The sequence below is a fragment of the Megascapheus bottae genome, chromosome 8 (genome assembly GCF_031878675.1).
Source record: "Megascapheus bottae isolate mThoBot1 chromosome 8, mThoBot2.hap1, whole genome shotgun sequence".
NCBI lineage: Eukaryota > Metazoa > Chordata > Mammalia > Rodentia > Geomyidae > Megascapheus > Megascapheus bottae.
This window is the reverse complement of record NC_143516.1, coordinates 31,784,632-31,803,871: the sequence shown is the minus strand read 5'-3', so window position 1 is coordinate 31,803,871 and position 19,240 is coordinate 31,784,632. Positions and strand designations below refer to the sequence as shown.

At 38.5% G+C, this 19,240-nt stretch overlaps 1 protein-coding gene across 1 annotated transcript in view; it reads right to left on the bottom strand.

Moving 5' to 3' along the window:
• Man1a1 (mannosidase alpha class 1A member 1) overlaps window positions 1-19,240 on the bottom strand; it is a 162,669-nt gene that overhangs the window by 140,789 nt on the left and 2,640 nt on the right. The gene's annotated exons all lie outside the window — the stretch shown is intronic.

Sequence of the window (19,240 nt, the reverse complement as noted above, 5' to 3'; positions counted from 1 at the left end):
TATCATATCTAAATGTGTTTCTTAGGAACACTAAGATATAGACTTTCTTGTCACTTATTTACAACCCCCCCCCACACATACATATTTTTACAGTGCTTGGGATTGAACCTAAGGTCACACAAACAGCAGGCAAGCACATTGCATTCACTGAGTCACATCCTCAGTCCTTTTATACAAAAACTTAAGTATTGAGTCACTAACAATCTATGAAACTCACAGAACTGTTTTGGATAACATACCTCCCTTGAAGTTAAATTTTGAATTTTGTTTCTAACATGGTCATACTTTATGGACGCTCTGGGGGAGAGAAAGTACTAAATCTAGGTTTAGTTTCTTTCAGTTCCTTAATTATTCCCTTCACTCTGATTTAAACAAGTTTCCACACTTCCCAATTACTTTTATTAATGCTTAAAGCATTATTTTAATAATTATATACACATATACCCACCCATTTTCTATGCAAGTACATATGAATATGAACTAATAAACAAAATACTTGATATTCAACACCTTATTACTCTGGAAGAGAGGCTTTTCCAGACAACCTTAACAGAGATTTTACTTTCCTAATTAAAGTGTGGTGTTTGGCACAAGCTGGGATAAAAACAGTGCCAACCTTCATTGCCAGGCTTCCCTTCTGTCCTTACCAGGCAGAGGAGTGACTCCAAGAGAAGACACAGTTCTTTACTCAAAGTTGGCAATACAGCTGGGCGTGGTGACTAATTCCTGTAATTCCAGCTACTCAGGAGGCTGAGATCTGAGGATTCAAAGCCAGCTTGGGGCACAAAAGGACCTGAGACTCTTATCTCCAACTAACCTTGAGGGAAGGGGAAGTGAGGCTTGGCTCAAGGGTAGGGTGGTAGTCTTGAGCTGAAGAGCTCAGGGACAATGCCCAGGCCCAGGGGTCAGGCTGTAGCCTTAAGTTGTAGAGCTCAGGGACAGCACCCAGGCCAAGTTCAAGCCCAATGACCCACAAAAAAAAAAAAAAAAAAAAAAAAAAAAAGGTTGGCAATACCCTGGAGGATGCTGAGGCGAGCTGCAGAGGTCAGTACTGAGGAGGATGCATGGATGCATGGCCTCAGGTTCAGAAGCCAGGTGAGGCCACAAAGAAGCTATGTGACCTGGGCCAATTCACTTGACCCTTTTCCATCTTCATTTCCTATGTGTAAGATGGGAGAGATATGCTCAAACTCACAGTGCTTTTCTTAAAATTAAACACTACATGCCAAATGGTTAGTATAATGCCAAACAAGAAAACACTCAAGGAAAAGCCTGCTGTACTTGCTTGAATATTGTTCTTCAGGTCTAGAATCAAAATTGTCAATAAAAGGAAAAAAATCAGGGATGGAAATTTGGCCTAATGGTAGAGTGCTTGCTTAGCATGCACGAACACCAGGGTTCGATTTCTCAGTATTATATACATACAAAATGTCAGAAGTGGTGCTGTGGTTTAAGTGGTACTGTGGCTCTAGCCTTGAGAAAGCCCAAGGACAGTGCTCAGGCCCTGAGCTCAAGCCCAGGACTGACAGAAAGAAAGAAAGAAGGAGAGGGAGAGTGAAAGGGAGAGAGAGAGGGAGAGGGAGAGGGAGAGGAGAGAGAAAGAAAGGAAATGGAAGGGAAAAGGGAAGGGAAAGGGAAAAGGAAAGGGAAAGGGAACGGGAACGGAATGGAAAGGAAAGGAAGAGAAAAAAGGAAGAAAAATCTATGCAAAAATGAGATATTAAAAATCTAGCCACATGGGGACAAAAACATGAGAAGGGGTATCAATGTGTGAGAAGTAATGCACCTACTATCTGGCAAATAAAATTGTAACCCCTTTACACATTACAATAAAAAAAAAATCTAGCGATTGGTTGTTTTCATATATATAACTCAAACTACACAGAAAACCAGTTAAAGAAACAAGAAAGAAAACTATATTAAGAGAAACAGTATATTGTAACACATAGCTGAGAAGCTGCCCTTTTGTACTTTTTATTACATATGTGGTCTTACCAGCTGTCTCTATTTTAAACCTAGAGAAAAAGGAGAGAAAAGCATCAGGTATTACTATAATTTTTAGGACCTTCAATCAATTATATCTCCAAATTAAAATCTGAGGTCTAAGAGTCAGTCCAGAAGTAATATTTATGTTTTGAATATTAAGGTAAAATTCTGCTTAAAAGAGAAATATCTATGTTGGGGTCTTCTTGTATAAAAATGAAACATTAGCATATACTACACATAGCAGACACTGTCTTTTATGGCAATTAAAGTGCTTGTGTCCCCTGGCATCTGCAAGGGAATCCAGCATGAAGGACTTCCATCTTGAGATGGAAATCTATTCCACCCCTCCCCACCCCCATGCCAGGTTTTTTGCCACCTTCCTATCATCTGCTAAAAGTTCCTTTGCAAAAATCGCCCAGTGTTTTGGGGGAACACAAGCGACATCAGAGTGCTACGTGAGATTTCAAATTAATCAAAGGCACTGCTTCCTGAGATGACTTTTGAGCAACTCTGTGGAGAGCCAGAGGCCCACCAATATGCTAACCAATCATGTAGCTAGACAGCTCTCTCTCTCAGGAATTCTAAAATGCAGAAAGTGCCCAGCAGGTCAAGGGAAAGGTAATCTGTCTTTGTGCAAGTCTTAATGCCTGGAATTCCCTCTTGAGGTTCCTGGAAGCCAGAGTGCTGTCCAGTTCCTGTTGATAACTGTAGTCAATTCTTGATTGGTAAAATGACTAGTGATCTGACATAAATAATGCATATAATCCCAGGTCTACTAGTCTGTTACTTTTGTGTCATTAGCAATCTTACAGTCTCTCTCTCTTTCTCTCTCTTCCCCCCCACCTCTTTTTCCTTCCTTCCCTCCCCCCTCTCTCTGGGAGAAAACACAAAAGAATGGGATGGGATTAAACAAACAGGAAAATAAAATGAAAAGAAATAAGCTTGTTCTAAATTAAGCTACAGTGTGAACACAAAAATTAATACCTAATTATTCGTACATATTCGGCATATCAGTCAAAAGTACAAATTCATATCAAAACTTTCATTTATCAAGAATATCTACAACCATGCTGGGTACCAGTGGCTCATGCCTGTACTCCTACCTACTCAGAAGGCTGAGAGCTGAGGATCAAGCTTCAAAGACAGGCTGGGCAGAAATGTCCCCATGAGACTCACCACCAATTAATCTTAACTCAAAAACCGGAAGTGGCCCTGTGGCTTAATGCTATAGAGCACTAGCCTTGAGGGAAAGAGCTCAAGGACAGTGCCCAGGCCCTGAGTTCAAGCCTCATGACCAGCAAAGGAAAAAGAATACCTATATCGAGTTGTTTTCCTAACAAGAAATCCACAACTGGTTAATTCAGAGCAATACGTGGTATATGGTTTCTCAAGCTTCTTCTTAGCCCTCAAAGAAATTCCTTCTAAATGTCTGAATTCTTACTGTTTTCCTTAAGAAAACCTAGAGTGTAATTCTCCTGATCACAGGTGGGTGGAGAACTACTACCACAGAAGCAAACACATGGAATTCCAGACTCTCAAGCTCATACAGTTCATTGGAATATTACAAAGAAAAGCAAGTAACAGTATGAGTTAACCAAGTGACAGCAAAAGAGATGAGTATTTGGTTATTTGAAATAGGACAGGGAAGGGGGGAAAACAAGATGAGGGGTGGGGATGGGAGGAGGGAAATGGGGACCAAGACATGAGAAAGGGTATCAATGTTTGTGAAGTAATGCACCTTCTATCTGGCAAATATAATGTGACCCTTCTATTAATTACAATGAAAAATATATGAAAAAAATAAGTGATGACCTATCCCTCTTCCCCTAAGCAACTGCTTTTAAATCACCATATTTCCATTCACTGTAGTATGCTACAGTTGAGTAAAATACAGATATCTATATTTCCATGTTTCCAGATATACAATATAAAGATATATCTTGAAACAGAACTCTCTTTAACAAAAAGAAAAATAATCAATTCTAGTAAGACTTAACAAAGCAAGGGAACTAGGCATATCCTTTTATTTCAGCTTTTATTTTCTTTATGACAACAACTACAAGCAAGCAGATTCTAAATTCTAAGACTGAAAAATATAGATCTGGGGAATTAAATAAAACTGGAATAAAGGAAATCAAAGTACACCACTTGTGCCCAGAAAAGAAAACCTTTGCTTCTCTTTATTAATCCATTTTTATTAAACAATATCTGCTTTGAATTATAAAGTAATTTCAAAGTGGAAAAAAAATGTCAGAGTAAAAACTTTTCAGCTATTTAAGCTCAACTCTCAAGAATTCAAATGCTTCTCTGTGTGTTTGCTAGTGCTTTCTCTGTGTGTTTGCTAGTGCTTTCTCTGTGTGTTTGCTAGTGCTAAGATTGAATTCAGGTTCTGCACACTGCCAGGTGTTTTTCTTTTCTTTTCCTCAAGGCTAGTTCTCTACCACGTAACCAATAGTTCTACTTCTGGCTTTTTTTTTGGGGGGGGGTAGATAATTGTAGATAAAGAGCCTCATTGGCTCTCTTCAGATCTCAGGCTACTGAGCAGTTCGGATTACAGGCATGATCCCAGCTTAGACATCATTTCTTATGTTAAGGCTGAAGTTAGCCAAAATGTTTTCAGAAAGTCTTTAAGTATATAGTGTTCCAATGGAAAAAAGTAAGCTTGAAGAACATCAGCTGATATTCTGTTTCCAAATCTAATCCTCCAAGCATAAAGTACAAAGTTAATAAAGAGCAGATTAAAAGCAACCAAGAACAAATTATTAACATAGTTTTCCATTTCACTCTTCAAATCTTGTTTTAAATGCAGCAAGAATCTCTGCTGCCAACACAGTTGAAGCTGTGGCAACTCCAAAATCCAATGTATATCATCACAAAGGCTGTAGATACGTCCTAAAATGAAAGCACCATATGCCTCATAATTGAGCTAAATTTATACATATAACAGAAACACTTTTAGTTTTTCAGTTCACAAAATCGTTCTTCCAATGCCCTCAAGGTGTTTCTCTAGACTTTACCTTTCTGTTTTCTTTCCTGTCCTCAATGACAGTCAATGCTTGTGTAGCACCAGGCCAGGGGGGTTAAAGATAACTGGACACTGATGAATGCATAGTAGACTGCTTCTTCCACACCCTCTCTCTAGTTTTCCTAAGGATGAGTGTCACATTAGTAGGAAAACAACTGAAAAAGGCAAATAACACTCGCTTTCCTGACACAGGAAGCAGGATTTTGGCAAGAGCCAAGTAACAATGGAAAAGACAAGACATGGGCCAATGAAGCAATGCTGTAGTCAAAACTTCCCATTCTTTCTTGGAAATACCTTCCTGTGTCCAGTTTACTTACCAGCACTTTTTCTTAATAAAAGTTCAAGCTTATTACTCCTACCAGTTCCTAGCTGCTAATAAACAAGTGATATTATTAAATAATGCCACAAGCCAGGCATTGTGCTGAGAGAGTCTCACATATTTTCTACTGTATGTGCATATAATAGCTTTGAAAAAATGAGAATTATTAACTTCATTTCACTGGAATGGAAAGGAGAACTCACAAGTGTTTCTACTCTGCCATATGGTATCATAGCCTAACTAGAATGTGAAAAAAATTTGGCTGTATACTTAAGTTTTTCTATGTTTTGGTTACATGTAAGATGAATCACATCCTGCTGTCAAATTAGGGACCCTGAACCTATGAGACAGAAAAATGTGTCTCCATTTGGAATCCACAGGAAGGTGACACATAGGCCCTTGAAATTATAAACAAAGACAAACTTTAAAAATGGCATGAGACCTTGGAGAAGAAAGATCACGGTAGAACTCAGAGAATGTAGAGAATATAGAGATTTCCTGAGAACACAAATTTTGTGCACGCAAGAGGATACTGCTTTTAAGAAGGATGAAGTAAACATGGCAAAATCCTAAATCCTGTGTTTTGGAGACAGTAAGTAGAAGTCCAGCCGATCACAGATCTTTCCTGAAGGTAATAGGACATGTGACCCAAGAAGTAAATGGGGCAGATGTGCTGAAAGTGATGGATTTCAGGCTAAGGAATTGTGACTTCTTCTACAGCAATGTCCTTCCAACAGATCACTGGACCTGCTGTATCAGCATTACCTGAGTATGTTAAAAATACAACTTGTGGGGGCCAGGTGTTTGGCCTAGTAGTAGAGTGCTTGCCTAGCATGCATAAAGACACAGGTTCAAATTCCTTGGTACCACATACATAGAAAAGCTAGAAGTAGTGCTGTGGCTCCAGTGGTAGAGCTCTAGCTTTGAGAAAGCCCAAGGACAGTGCTCAGGCCCTGAGCTAAAAGCCTAGGACTGACAAACAAAAAAACAAAAACAAAAAAAAACTTGTGAGTCAGACACTGGTGGCTCAGGACTATAATCCTAGCTATTCAGGAGGCTGAGATTAGACTAGTGGTTTTAAACCAGCCCAATTAACTGGAGACTGTCTCCAATTAACAAGCAAAAAAGCAAGGCTAGAGACTCTCTGGGTCAAGTGGTATAGCACCAGCTGGAAGCAAGAGGCCCTGATTTCAAACTATAGTATTATCAAAAGAAAGAAGAAAAGAGGAATAAGCATATAAAGCAACTTCTGGAGCCACCAGACCTACTATGTAAGAACCTCCAGGGTGGAGCATGTAATCTTTTTTTTTCTTAAATATGCCCTCCAATAATTGTGATGTGTACATAGAGCTGAACTGCTGAGCTGTACAGTCAGTAAAACCCTGAGTTGGGCAACAGAACAGAAGTTATATTTTTAGGAAGGTTTAATTAATTAACAGTAATCTGCAGAATGGTTTGGAAAGGGACTGTTTTCAAGATGCATAAAATCCAGAGTCTTTGCCACAGGATTATTTATATGAGACAGCAATTTCAGAAGACACATTAATATGGGAAACAAAATAGTGAGGTTTTCCTTTATTCTCAACCTATCACACCTAACTCATTTAGGACACCCTGGAAAATAATGCCTAACCCAAGATTTTTCGTCTCCATGTGGAACTGTTGTTTCAAAAATAATTGCTGGAATGTTAAGGGAAAAAAAAAGGTAAGAAAACTTTAATTAGGTGTGTTATATATAAAAGTGAAATATGGGAAAAATGAAAACTCCTATTAACTATAGTCCAATACTCCAGGTAACAAATGAACAGAAATAGACTTTATCTAATTTCAAAATCACACACCTACAAAATAAAATGGTGCGTATAAACACAAGGCAGATTGACTTTTTAACAGAACTGAACTTTTTTTATTCAAGGAAGTGTTGACCTTTAAAGGAATTTCACAATTATCTACCTTTATTCCAGCAATGTTAAATTTGCTCAAAAGAACTACTTCCACAGCCAGTTTACAAGCCATATAAATACAGTTTTCATTTTATAAATCATTGTGAAAAATAACTTTAAAAATGGAAAAGGTCATTTTCTACATTCATTATTCTTTTTAGTCACTAGATAGATTCTTAAGATTTCTGGCTGTTAAAAAAAAATCAAGTATCCTTAAAAAGGTTTGTAGCCCATGAATATATATGTATGAAGCAATCTTCAAAGGTGAGTGGATACCCTTTCAGAATACATGACTGTTTAAACTGGACACTGGCAGCTCAAGCTTGGTAATTCTACCTACTGAGGAAGCTGACACTGGGAAGATTAATGTTCTAGGCCAGCCTGAGCATAAAAGTTTGCTAGACAAAAATCTTCTAAGTGTCAAGCAAAAGCCAGGGCTGGAAGTATGTCTCAAGTGGGAAAGTGCTAGCCTAGCAAGCTGGGAAAACATTATCTCTAAAAAGGAAGTCACTCAACCTGTTAAATTCCTGGTATGTCTACTTAAAAGCAGCATAGGTACCTAACAAATAGTAGGCCCTATTTTGGGCAAAGACCAAAACTAGCCAGCCTGGTGGATATATGAATGAATAAGGAAAGCTCTTTTCTTGATTTCAGTATGATAGGTCTTGAAGAGACTGACAGTGACAAAAAAGCCTGTGTCACAGAAATTCTGTAGTCTTGGAGACAAAAATAAGTACTTCTATCCTATTCTATATGCCTTTATCTTATTACTCATAGAATACCTAATAAATATAATTTTATTCACTCTGCTAATGCAGATTTCAACAGTAGTTAATAAATCAGCTTCATTTTTATTCTCCTCAATCCTATCATCCAAGCTCCCGAGTTCTTCATTACGTATTCTATGTTAAGTAATCCCAAGAGGAAGACTCGCCAAAATGTTTCATTGAGTGAATGTATACAACTTATTGAACAAGCACCAATTCGAAAATATCATTTTTTAACACATAAAGCCTCCTTTACTGCCTATAAAATTGCTGACTTGGGCTACTAATGCCTTAAATCACAAAATGGACTGCCCAGGCATTCTAATTATGAGCTGAAAACCTGCAATTGACTAAAAAAAAAAAAATAAGTAGCCTCAGAGAGCAGCATCTTAAATATTCTAAAATTATCATCTTCTCAAACCACAATTTATAAAATAATATAGTACATTTATGTCAATCGTTATTCATCATGTTAACACAGTCTCAAAGCCAAATTTAAAATCTGGCATTTGGCAGATTTTTATGAATGATCCAAGGTCAGAAGAGCAATATATTTTCATATGTGTAGTTCTTAACTATCCTAAAAATCATGGCTAAAATACTTGGTTTGAAGATGTTGGTCCAAAGTAAAAACAGAAAGAACTCAAACTGCACAAAAACTTAGATTTTTAGTTTACTTAAAAACAAGAAACTGGGCACAGAGGCCCATACCTGTAATCCTAGTTACTCGGGAGGCTGAGATCTGAGGATCATGGTTCAAAGCCAGCCCAGGCACTAAAGAACATGAGACTCCAATTAACCATTAGGAAATGGGAAGTGGGGTTGTGGCCCAAGGCGTAGGATGGTAGCCTTGAGCTGAAGAGCTCAGGGACAGCACCCACACCCAAGAGTTCAAGCCCCATGAAAACAAAAACAAAAACAAAACAAAACAAAAAAAACCCTAGGGAGTTTGGCCCAGTGGTAGAGCATGAAGACCCAGGTTCAATTCATCAGTACCACAAACATAGATAAAGCCAGAAGAGGTGCTGTGGCTCAACTGGTAGAGCTCTAGCCTTGAGAAAGCTCAAGGACAGTGCTCAGGCACTGAAGTTCAAGCCCCAGGACTAGCAATAAATAAAATAAGATACCTTAAACAAAAATGCATATTTCTTCAATTCAAATCACTGATGGTCTCTAACATACAGGAATTCGGCTTTATAAGACTTTCCATGGTCTGGCATCATTAAAATCATATCTGAAATTCTATTTGGAGTATTTTTAACCTTCAACTACAATTATAAAACACAACAATGATCTAAAGAAGGTCTTCCCAGGTCACAGAGGGGTTAAAACTGTGTCCTGCAGATGCTGTCTGGTCTTAGCTGGGAGAATACAGGACCCTGGAGTTCCTTGGTAAGAGAGCACAATAGATTTTTGGTTGTCTAACGAGTAAAGAAATAAATTGTTGTATGTTTGTGAAGTAATGCACCTTCTATCTGGTGAATATAATGTAACCCTTCTATTAATTACAATAAAAATATATTTTAAAAATAAATAAATAAATATTACTTAATTACTTAATGAAAATCTATCTGTTGTCTTCAAGATTTTGCCTCCCCCAGAAGTTCATGTGAATCTGTCCAGCCCACTTGCTGGATATATCTTTTCTGGTATTTCATTCCCTAAGCTTCTGTGCTCTGCCTTCTCCTCAATCCTGTTCTTTTAAAACCATGCAACTCAAAAGAAAATAAATACAAATAGGCAAACAACCCAAGAGAAAATGTTAATCAAGGCCATGCAGATTAAAAATACAAGACACTGTTTCTACCTGTGAAATTCATAAACCCTCAGCATCACAGCTGGAAATATAAATGATTTTTGGAAATGTATACATCAAGATACACTTAGGATACTCTAGCCTACTCATTTTCCCTTCTAGGAATTTAAGAGTAACTTTAAATTGCAGTAAAGCAATAAAAAGTGAGATAAATTTACTAGACCCAGGTGTTTAACTTAATCTTGCATATATAAAAATAAAACAAGCCCCAGCTTCTGGGAAAGTAGAAAGAAAAGATTTTGGTTCAAGTCAGCCTGAGGAAGACTCTCATTTCAACAAACAAACTTGAAATGACAGCACACAACTGTGTGCTTGGGACCCAAAGATAAGAGGACTGTGATGTAAGTCTGGCCTGGGCAAAAGCATATAACCTAACCTGAAGGGAAAAACAAAATAAAAAATATCAAGCAAAAAGTACCTGGGGCATCATGGCTTAAGCCACGATGTCTGTCTAGTAAGCTTGAGATTGTGGGTTCAGTACCTCCCCTCAAAAAAAAAGTCTAAATGCTCTGGGTCAAGGAAATGGATTATGCCTCGGTTTTATATCATAAAATAACAAAGTAAAAGATAATGAAAAAAACCATATGTACATAGTATGGTTACAATTATAGAAAAAAAACAAAGGTGCTGAAGAAGAGGAGCAGTTGCTGTCCTAACCTGTGATTGAGAAACAGGAATGAGAAAATAGTTTTTTCTTTTTTTCTCTTCAGTACTTTCAAAGTTGTATTTCCAAGGTTGGAAACAGTTTAAAATACTGAAACCCAATGAAAGATGTGGGAGAATGATGGAAGATGCACTGTATTTATGACTTGACTTGCAGAATTGAAACCTCTTTGTTCAACTAAAAAATTAATACCAATAAATAGATAAAAACAATGGAAGATCCTAGCTTCTTTATTAATCTATTTTCTCCGTTGCTAACACAAATCTCAAAGTACAATCTTATCAGCTGAGCACCCTTTGTTTTCTACTTTGCCTATACTGGGGTTTGAATTTGGCATCTCAGTATTATTAGACCGGTGCACTACCACTTGAGCCACATTGCCTAGGCTGACCTTGAACCCTGATCCTCCAGTCACTACCTCCCGAGTAGGAGGAATGACAGACATGTAAGCAGCTTTAATGATAAACTTTTCACATCAGCCTTCAAGAAGCTACATGTCCATGAAAGGGTGAAATTTCATGCAACTGAAAATGAGATTCTGAGATATTGTGCACACTGTGTTACATTAGTCATTTCATGAGTTTGTCCTGTTGTATGCACATAGACATAAAGTGTGCATCCTTTTTTGTAGCGTCTACATATAAATTCCCAAGAAAGAGGAACTGGGGTCAGATAGCCATTTCCCAAACATAGGACAGGGAAGTAGAATTGCCACTTCCTGTATGAGATCTTTGTGTCCCTGAGGATCAAGTGGTCTCAGGGGTCCTGGAAAAGGCCATTTAATGAGTAAAGATCAGGCAGATGTGGAGATTCCATCAATAGCTCCTAGTCTTTGGATGTGTTGATTTTATGTCTCAACCACAGCAATTCACAATTATTTCCACATCCTTTTCCATAAACCCTAGCGCATGTACGTATCTGGCAGTGATGCAACACTGCTATGTGCCAGGCACCCTCTCAGAGCCAACTGTCTGTCCTTACGTTTCTTCTCATCCTTGTGCCCCCCTTTCTCACACCAACTTCTGGCACTAAGCACCCTTCAGGGAGGGCCTGAAGATGTCACAATCTAATAGACCCACATAGACATATGTTAAAATACAAAAGGAAGTTAGTACATTATCATCTGAGTGCATGTGTGCAGGATGGAAAAGCAGAACAAATAATCAAGCACCAGGATTTTTGAGCAATTTATGAGCCACAGAAACAAATGCACTGGAAGAGAGGAAGTGGGGGCAAGAATGCCATTCAGTCTGGTTTCAAAACTCAAGTAAATGCAAAGGCTGCATGTGCTCTTTAATTTTATCATCTCTGTCTGGATTCTGTGCAGGATGGCTGGGCTCTCTGATGTATACCTAAAGCAACTGTGCAGTTCCCCTGACCAAAAGGAGGGCCATGATTCCTAAATGCTCTTAAGCATTAATCTCCTTTGGTTTTCTTTCAAGTACATAATGATCACAGGAATCTTTATCAAGCCCCTGTGGGGGTAGAGACACCACATGCTTCCTAGTGAACTACTCTGTCAGTCTTGCTTTAATAGACAATACCTTCCCAAGCTAGGATATTCTCAGCAGGAGGATGTTCTCAGGAGGGCTGCTGGCTCTTGGCTTGCTATTCAGAACTAAGTGGAGTAGGTTCAGCCAGTCAGTCTCCAAAGCACATTCCATTAGAGTCAAGATCATCACAGGCCAATCAGAGATGGGGGGTGCTATGCAGCATATAGCACTGTTCCTTCAGTTGTATGTTGCACAACTACAGCTCACAGGGTCATACTTTATTCCTCATATGTAAGGTAAGTACCAGTCTGAAGAGTCTTGGAGGTACTTCTGGTCCTGATATCCTAATGCATCTGAATTTAACATAAAATTCTCAAAACAATACCAAGAGCTATAAAATATGACATTTTAATATGAGCACTGACCATCAGGTGGTAGGCTGTTATGTGATTATAGAATATATACTAACTCTATAAGTTTTACCAAGTCTAAAAACCATCTCACTTTTTAAAAACATTCCTCCAAAGAAAAAACAGGTTAAAATTCATCTTCCACACCTAGTCCTTTCCTCCCTCCTTCCTCCATACTTGGGAGGAAGAATTTCAATGCTTAAAGAGATAACTTGACTATAACTACTCAAAGATGGTACTTCAGGAACTAGAACATTTGGCTGTCAAAAAACAAATTGTTTCATACATATTTTAAAGTAAAGAAGCTAAAGAAGTATATGCAGTCAAATGTATAATTTTTTTTTTTGCCAGTCCTGGACTTGAGCTCAGAGCCTGAGCACTGTCCTTGGACTTTCTTAAAGCTAGAGCTCTACCACTTGAGCCTCAGCACCACTTCCAGCTTTTTTCTAAGTATGTGGTACCGAGGAGTCGAACCCAGGTCTTCGTGCATGATGGGCAAGCACTCTACCACTAGGCCAAACTCCCGGCCCAAATGTATAATTTTAATGACAGCTATGGTTTGGGCCAATTTGGTAAAAATCTAAGAAAACCATCCTTAATTGAAGCACAATAAAAACAATAGCTATCTACAGAGCTCATGCTGATGAACTATAAATGCTTCTCTGTAAGCATCAAAATAGAATTTTATCTATTTTTATAAATGCCTTTTGACAGACTTCATTATGCACTTCCCTGGGTTATCAAACAGTATAGGAACAATGTACTCTATGCTTGGTGTCTAGGTAGTGACCAGAAACACATAAGACAAATAGTATTTTATGTATAACCACTGAATGCCTGAAGCCTTTCTAAATGCCTTAACATGTAGGAACTGACACTGTGGGCAATATTTTACATCTGAGAAAACTGAAGCTCTGAGAGATTAAGCAATATATGGAAGGCCACAGAGATAGTGCTCAGGGAGGACAGATTCACACCCAGCTAATTTTGCTCCAAATGGATGGGACAGAGACTGACAAGGAAACTTAAAACTCCCCAGGACCTACTGGAGTGAAGAGCATGGCTCATTGTGTGATTTTTAAGGGTATGTAGTCACAAAAAAACAGTGGTTAATTCTTCCATTTCTCCACAATACAGTGATAGAAGAGGACATAATGTTTATACCTTGAAAGAACTCTTCCAAATTATTATACTTTCTTCTCCAGGCACAGAAGCCATTTTATATTTCCCTTTTCCTTTTACCCACTTTTCTTCATAAAGAATGTGCAATTGATGATTACAAATGTCTCTATTTCCTGCAGAGATCTTCATAAGAGAAAAAAAAAAGTCACATCAAACTTTCCCTGGGTGGTTTTAAAAAATAAGTAGCTTGCTAAATCGTGCCAGTAGAGAGAGTTTTAAAAACTAATCACAATTAATTTAAAAACCAACATGAGGTTCAATGTGTAACAATTGAGAATTACATCACATATGTTTTGTACTCATCTTACATTAGGGCTTGTCAATAAGGAACATGAACTTTCGATTAATATGCTTTGCAATTTTATGTAGGAGGCAAGTTGAGTATGAGGGTCATTCACGGATGGGACTTCTGCTTTCAACCCAGCTCTCATACTAACTGGTGAGGTGATTTCCAGACAAATGTTTTTAGTGTCTTGGTTGTCTTTACTGCACACTGAATAAGCTGTGTTATATGTGGTTGAGTGACTAAATCCCAAGTGAGGTACTAGACTAAGAACACTGAGGGTAAATTCAGAACTTATTTTCCCCAAAGAAAGAGTACCTTCATTTGAACTCCAAGACATTGGTTGCTTTTCATTTTTATCTACTTAAGCCATTTTACCAGTCATGTCACCGGATCTTGGGAGCCCATAGTGACTGCTCTTTTCTTCTTTCTTCGTTTTCTCTCCTCCCTGCCCCCTCCACCTTTCCTGTCAGACCTAGGGGACTTGAAATGAAGGACTGAATATTGTCCCTCAGCTTTTTTGCTCAATGCTGGCACTTTACAATTTGAGCCACTACTCCACTTCAGCTTTGTGGGGGCTGGTTAACTGGAGATAAGAATTATCAAGGACTTGTTCTAAATAGCAATTCTCAGATTTCAGTCTTCTGAGTACTGAGGAGTACAGGTATGAGCTACTAGCATCTGGATATGGCTCCTCTTCTGAAAAAATAAAACTCATCTATGACAAAAACATACATGTCTATAAAATAGGGTACAAAGAATTTCAAAGGCACACCACGGGGATGGGGGTCTTAGCTGACTCCCGTGCAACTCTACTCTACACCACCCACTTATGTCTTCATCTTCCACACTGCTCTTAATATTCCTTTCCTCTGCCTTGAGACACAGACTTAAAACTCACTTTAGTAAACGAATATACCACCACAGCTTATGAAATAAGTAGTACATAGGTAATATACTCATCTGTGTGTTGAAGAAAACCCTTTACAAACACTTCACAGTCTTCCTGCTCTAAGGGAGGCCCCTGAGCCCCCAGTGAGAAGTCTGCCCTGAGCACTGTGAACACAGTGATTCACAGCAGAGCAGGGGAAACAACCAATCTGAAGGAGTTCCAGCTTCTTAAGCCAAAACTTCCAGTTGTTGCTTTTATAAGTCCGTAAATACTATTTTCTACAACAGAACTACCCATATCGGTAATCTGTTTCCTTTGGTCTGTCAAGGTGGATTACAACAACCTCCCCCGCACCCCCAGCCTGACCTCTACCAGAAGAGTAAACCATTAATATTAATTAGAGCTAGTGTAAATTGTAATAAAATATATTTTAACCATTCGTCATCAATATGGAATCTTTCTTTAAATCTATGATTATCACAAATAAGTCTGAAATAAAAATGTAGCTGGGCACCAATGGCTCATACCAACCCTAGCTACTCAGGAGGCTGAAGTCTGAGGAAGGCAGTTCAAAGCCATCACGGGCAAGAAAATCCATGAGCCTCTGACCTCCAAAGAACCAGCAAAAAGCTGGAAGTGGCATTATGGAGCTGAGGCTCAAGTGGTAGAGCACTAGATTTCAGCACAAAAGTTCAAGGACAGTGCCCCGCCCTGAGTTCAAGCTCCAGGCCTGGGAAACTTTTTTTTTAAAACCAAAATCTTCTTTTGAGAAACTTAGAAGGACATATGTGACTCCACAAGCCGAAAAGGTCCTAAGACCTGACAGGACAAAGACAAAGCTGACAGCCTCCACAATGGCCACCTCTTCTCATGTCAGTGGGAACTGAGAAGGGTCAACATGAATTCAGCCTGGATTAATCAGAATTTGCCATATTTCCAGGAAATGGGCAAAACATGTGTATCTTCTAAATTGGATTAGGGCTCTAATACTAAAGGACATGGCAGACCCAGTGTGTTCACTACACCCACTTTAAAAACAAACAAACAAACAAACAAAACTACTTTTTTTTTTTTTTTGACAGTCCTGTGGCTTGAACTCAGGGCCTGGACACAGTCCTGAGTACTTTTGCTCAAGGCTAGAGCTCTGTCACTTGAGCCACAGTACCACTTCTGGATTTTTCTGTTTATGAGGTACTAAGAAATGGAATCCAGATCTTCCTGCATACAGTAGGCCACACTCCTAGCCACTATTTAACTTTTTAAAGAAGCACAGAGGAAAGGAATGACTTTTCTAGGAATTCTATGGTGCTATTTTAACTTCTGTCCTTCATTATCCTAACAGTTTTTTTTTAAGCTAAGGACAACTTTAGTATAATTTCAAGATCAAATTCATGGAAATAAACATGAACTTTGTTTTATAAATTTCTGGGGAATTACAAACTAAATGTATTTATAGTATTTCTACAATAGCAGAGTGAGGAAATTTTATATCCAAGATTTACCATCCATCAAATTTGTAGTGGAAATTACAGTACCTTTTTGTGAAGGACTTCAGGCAATGTCCTATTCTAATTAACAGACTATCTCCCGAAGACACAAATTTATTACAAATATACTACAGCACCAACAACACGAATAATTACATCAGCATTATGAAAAACAGTATTAAGTGTTTTTGAACCAAAGTTATAAAACAAAAGTTTGAAGTCCTCTTTATATTTTAAATTTTAACTATAAACATATTGGTGCCTTCAGGTATGGTAAAGAAAATTGTATTAAGTGAAGCAAGCCAGACCCAAAGAAACATAGGATGTATGGTTTCCTTCATTTGTGATAACTATAATATGTCCAGGATACTTTTAGTAGAGGATCAAAATAGCTCAATAGCTTTGTGCATATAACTATATAAAATGATGCTTATCAAAATGATCTCCAAGAAATGGAAACAAGAGGGGTGCGTGTGTGTCCTGTATGCAGTTACTTCTTTTTTCTTTCTGTTCCTTTGGTTTATTCCCTGTTGTCATGGCTTCTGTTTTCTGTACCCTTTGTCTTGTATATATGCTTATCTGATTTGGGAAAGGGAAGGGAAATCACAGAAATGGTAGGACAGTGGTACTCACTAGATATGATATTGGAAATGAACTTTACAACTTGGGGGGGTGAGGGAGTGTGTGGGGGAAATAGGAGAAATGAGGGAGGGGATAACACTGTTCAAGAAGAAATGTACTCACGACCATATTACTGACATAACTGTATGTCACCTTTACAATAAAATAACTTTAGAATAAAGAGCGCTAGAAAATACACACACACGAACTAACGAAACCCAGGTTAAGATCCTTGGTCCACAGCAAGGAACCCATTGTGACACCTGAAGATGAATATGTGCATGAAGCTATAGTAGATGCTTTATTCACAATGGGCAACCACTCTTTCTAAGAAAAACCAAATGCCTCATCTGTCAGCAAAGTATAAGTTACTTCCTTTGGTTTACAAAGAACTGTCTGCTTGAATTGACAGAAATCATAACCCATTTCTTCCCACAGGCCCCTGCTTAACTACTGAAGCTAATTATGCTGGCTCTTTTGGGTACTCACAATAACACTGAATTTTCTAAAAGACACATTTTAGTTCCACCACTTTCTGCAACACTGAGAAGTTGCAAAACATGTAAAGGCTAAGATGTTGGCAATACACTTGTATCAGAGGCTACATAAATTTCCTTTGCACGGTAAATTAAATTCTTTTGATTCAGAGACACAGATAAGGTGGATCTAATAAGGATGGACATGCACACTGTTAATGTCCTGAATGGACTTCCACTGCCTTGCTGCTTCTGTTCTTAGTGCACTTTAAATCATTAATGGTCACTGTCAGAAGCTTTGTAACATCCGTGCATCTTCAGGGTTCAAAATCTCTCTCAAACAAGTGCAGTTTGCACTACCCAGCAGCCTATACAAATTGAAAGACATGCTTTGAACAATTACACTGTTCAAATTTAAAGGAAACATTGGTAGGTCTAGATTAGTTATGCTTAATTTCTAGGTTGGATAATGAGCCTAAAGTGAGTATGGAAGGATATTTGGAAAGAAATGCAGTTTGGTTCAATCCTCCAGATCTGGTAGTGCTGACAAGATTTCATTGAGAAAGGAAACTACTAGTGAGAAGTTCACAAGAGTGGAACCCAAACCCCTTCCCACCCTCCTCCCTGTCTTTTCCCCCTCCAAGTCTGGGAGAGTTCTATGCTTCAGGAATAGTCTCAAGGAAGCAGAAAGGCTAAAGGACCATTAAAGGAAGCTGTATAGCTGAAGATGAAGATATCTTCCTAGGGTATGTGGAAGAAAGCCAACATGCACGCATTACAGCAAAAACTAAATCCATCTGGCCTTATGTTAAAGTTACAAATCACGTGACAATCCATACTGCAGCCACGTAAGCTAAGTACCTCCGGGTAGCCTCAATGTTCTGTTTATTCCCTGCAAATCTGATCTGGATGCGTCCTTTCCAGCTTACTGACCCGGATAGCAAAACAAAAATATCAGACTCAGTGTAATTACTTTTAAAAGTAGCTAAAAAAACATTATTTCTATTCATAATGTATTTTAGAAAATGGAATCAGATTTGGAACAACATGCTTTTAATAAAATTCCTACAGCTCGAGATTCTGGGTAAAACCCAGGCTGGCACAGTTTCACACTGGGGAGCAGCCCTGGAAGGAGGTATGTCCACAGACAGCCAGCTGACAGGTGACTGGGGGAAAGCCAGGCTTCCTGGTTCAAGATCCCTAACTTGCTCTGGAGTGCAAGGCCCTTTAACTTTCATATTTGAAATGACAGCCGAAAAGGATTTTCAAGGTCCCTTTCAGTTCTAAGCTGGTCATGAACTAATCACATGTTACAAGTATTACTGAAAATAACCAGAAAGAAATTACAGAGGACTTATCAAAGTCCATGTTTGCCCTAGATTAACTTTGTTATCGTCCTGCTGTGAAGGCAAACCTGTTGCTGCACAGGAATACCCTCTTTCTGATTGCACTAGAAATACGAGATTTCAAAAAAAAAAAAAAGAATCTTCATTTAAAAAAAATCATAGTATCCGTCTTATGATGGGAAGTTCTCAAGTTTCACCTTCACAGTTTATAAGTACACTCACAATAACACCTGGCAGAATGGGGCCACATGACTGAACGCTGGGTTCACAGGCTTGCTGATAGAACCTTTACATCATGCATGATTGATGTTTGTGTTCACAATACAGCTTCGTTTTTAAGCCACCCCAAGAGTTTGGGGGGTGAGGGGGGGTGGAGCTTGTTGAGTCCCTTCCTTGTTACTGCTCTCAGGAACCATTTAACCCTGCAGCAGCCAGTGAAAGGGGCTAGTGTATTACCTCTTCGTGTATTCACACCTATCACATATGGTTTTTAAGCCCTTGAAGTTAAAGACAAGGGGTTTCACCCTCGG